Source organism: Mus caroli, unplaced genomic scaffold (genome assembly GCF_900094665.2).
Source record: "Mus caroli unplaced genomic scaffold, CAROLI_EIJ_v1.1 scaffold_19329_1, whole genome shotgun sequence".
Lineage (NCBI taxonomy): Eukaryota > Metazoa > Chordata > Mammalia > Rodentia > Muridae > Mus > Mus caroli.
In genome coordinates, this window is record NW_018389754.1 from 3,968 (window position 1) to 7,671 (window position 3,704).

Sequence of the window (3,704 nt, forward strand, 5' to 3'; positions counted from 1 at the left end):
TCTTCATAGATTCTAGCTAACTATTGCTGGGCAATGTTTACCATCTTTAGCTCTAAAAATTTGTTTAAATCTAACAGAAACACACTTTAAAATTTCCTTTTCTTTTCTATACAAGAGAAATAGTGCCAGTGAGCTTTTGGCTTTAGAGAGAAAAGACATTTGTATTTTTACTTTTTTTTGACAATACTGTATCAATTTAAATATTATCAGGAGATCATTGTATTAATCAAAACAACCAGCCAGCATCACAACCTTTAAAGATAAATTCACAAAAGTAGTAGTGACATAAATACAGCATGCCCACAAGATCCCTTTTTAGAAATAACATTTGCAAAGAGACTTAAAGAATAAAAATTATGTTCATTTTTCTGTATCACACCCATAGTTATTTTGTGAGTAGATAGATGTTCTATACTTTGAAGCTGACTCCTACAGGGGTCAAAATTTAAGGAAGGAAAAGGGTAAAAAAGTTAATACTGATGTTAGATATGCATAAAGATATATAAAGTATATATATTACATATATATTCCTTCATATAACTTAAATATGATATAATTATATGTGAAATCACATTCCTATTTCTGGAATAAACTATTTGAAATAGTCACAATTCATTATTGGCTTCATTAATGGATTGGATTACTAATATCTTAGTATTTTGTGCTTATGCACTTATTATGTGTAAAGAAAATATTTTTCTTTATAATGCTTAAAATAACATGAAATTATGTAAGCTTTACAATATGATGAGTTTTCTCTGATATTGCCATATTAAAAGCAGTATTTCATCTCTTCTGGCCTTTTATTTTCAGCTCATTCTTCTTCTGCTAATGAACCCAGGCCAGCTTGTTACTGTCACTACTGGTTGTTTGCATGCCATTTGATTGTCTGACTCTATCTCACTAAAAATATATACCTTATATTCATCTTTAAAATGAAATTTGGGCGTTTGAGAGAAGAATTTGAGACTGAATTAACAACAAAGCACATAAAAACATAATCAAGTTAAGAAAATGATTTTAACCCTACAGAGTAAATAATTTGCATGGTAGAATAAGAAACTAGCAATAGCACAGTGCAAATAGTTATGCTTTATTGGGAGCTAGGCATATAGTATGTACATGGATATGGAGGCGGATGTAGAAAAGAAAATGCTTTTCCTAAAAGTTAGTAAAGAGTAGAAAAAATATTAAGATACATCAGGTAAAAATATCTAACTAATATCAGAAAGGAATAAAAACAATTGAATCTAGAAAGGAAGATATTAAAGTGAGACAAGACAGATGAATTTTAATCATCACATTGTTTCTTATAGAATTATCTGACTTGTTAAACTATATGCATGGCAGTGATAGAAAATAAAACTAAAGAGAAACAAGTTAGACATAAAACTGCACTGCGTTAATCACAGTACTTTTGATAATCGTTCATATTGCTGCATCTGTTAGTAATATATTTTAATTGTTTCATGGTATTTCATTTCATGATTGTATTTATTTAATTCTTTTATTGATAGGTACCTGAGCTATTTCTGATTTTTTACTATTATGATTAAAGTCACTAATCTTATAATTAAGAAAATAATTTTGTGGACATATGCTTTAAATTTTCTTAGGTGCATATGCAGTGGAATTGCTAGAACCTGTTGTAGGTATGCATTTAGTTTGTTTACAATTTGTCAGATAGTTTTCTAAAGTGGTTATAAAATAATACATTTTGTACTCTCATCAACAGCATATGAGAGCTATGTTATTCCATGTCCTTTATTTTTTCATTTAAAAGCTGATTATGGTCATTCTGGTAGCCATGTAATAGTTTCTGGTCGTTATTCTAAGTTTCACTTCCCTGATGACTGTTTCTACTATTTACTCTCTTTCAGACAGTTCGGCATGGGTTTCCTTATCAGCCCACAGCATTGGCCTTTGATCCAGTCCAGAAAATCTTAGCTATTGGAACAAGAACAGGTGCTATACGAATGTATCCTTAATTTTTGTTAATTATTTTCTACAAGAATGCCAATTTTGTTTGCTTGAACCTTCAAATAGGTAAAGAATGGATATCCAGATAAAATGTATTGCTTCCTTATAAATGAGTAACTATTGTGAAAATCACCACTGTCAAGTATCTTTGTACTACTTCTGTCTTTGAGACCACTGTTGATGGTCCCTTCTTTAGCTTCTATTATTGTTTGCTTATGGCAGTATTTTTTTTTTCCGATCTGTCTAGTTAGAAGCTTATCAATTATACATGAGGATTGAACTTTTGGACTCATATTTCTTTATTGTTTACTTCTATTCTATCACATTAATTTCTACTTTAATCTTTTAAAAATTTACATTGGTTTCAGCTTGTCCCATTTTAGTTTCTTAAGGTAGAAAGTCATTAGTCTAAGAACTTTTTATAATATGTGCATATAGTATATAGGTGTATTTCCAAATGCATTTTAGTGTCTTCTCTATTTTTTCTTTTTTCTTTAAATTGGATGTTTTATCTATTTATATTTCAAATGTTAGCCACATTCCCGGTTTCCCCTCTGCAAACCCCCTATCCCATTCCCCCTTACCCTGCTTTTGTGAGGGTGCTCCCCCACTCACCCACACACCCACCCACTCCCACCTCACTGCTCTAGTATTTCTCTACACTGGGGCATCAAGCCTTCACAGGACCAATGGCCTCCACTCTCACTTATGCCAGATAAGGCCCCTTCAGCTCCTTCAGTCCTTCCCTTCAATCCTCCATTGGGGTCCCTGTACTCAGTCCAATGGTTGGCCGCAAGCATCTGCATCTATATTGGTCAGGATCTGGCAGAGCCTCTCAGGAGACAACTGTATTAGGCTCTTGTCAGCAAGCACTTCTTGGCATCAGCAATAGTGTCTGGGTTTGGTGTCTGCATGTGGGATGGATCCCCAGGTGGGGCAGTCTCTGGATGACTTTTTCTTCAGTCTCTGCTTTATTCTTTGTCCCTGTGTTTCCTTTAGATAGGAGCAATATTGGGTTAAAATTTTGGAGATGGGTGGGTGTCCCCATCTCTCAACTGGATGTTGCCTAACCTCTGGATATGATCTCCACAAGTTCCCCCTCCCCTTTGTGGGGTATTTCAGCTAATGTCATCCCTATGGGGTCCTGGGAGGTTCTTGCTCTCCTGGCATCTGGGACTTTCTGGTTACTACCCCCAGTTCCCCATCCCCAATTGCTACATACCTCTGTTCAAATTCCTGACCCTCCATACATCTCTTCCATCTCCTCCCATACCTGATTTTACCCCTCTTTTTACCCTCCCCTCTTCTATTCCTCCCAAGTCCCTCCTACCCTCTACTTCCCTTGATTATTTATTCCCTCTTCTAAGTAGGACTGAAGCATCCACTCTTTGGTCTTCCTTCCTCTTGAACTTCATGTGGTCTGTGAATTGTATCTTGGGTCTTCCAAGCTCTTTGCCTAATATCCACTTATCAGTGAGTACATACCATGTATGTTCTCTTGTGACTGGATTACCTCACTCAGGATGGTATTTTCTAGATCTATCCACTTGCCTGTGAATTTCATGAAGTCACTGTTTTTTATAGCTGAGTAGCATTCCATTGTGTAAATGTCCAATATTTTCTGTATCTATTCCTCTGATGAGGGACATCTGGGTTCTTTCCAGGTTCTGACTATTGTAAATATAGCTGCTATGAACATAGTGGAGCATGTTTCCTTATTACAT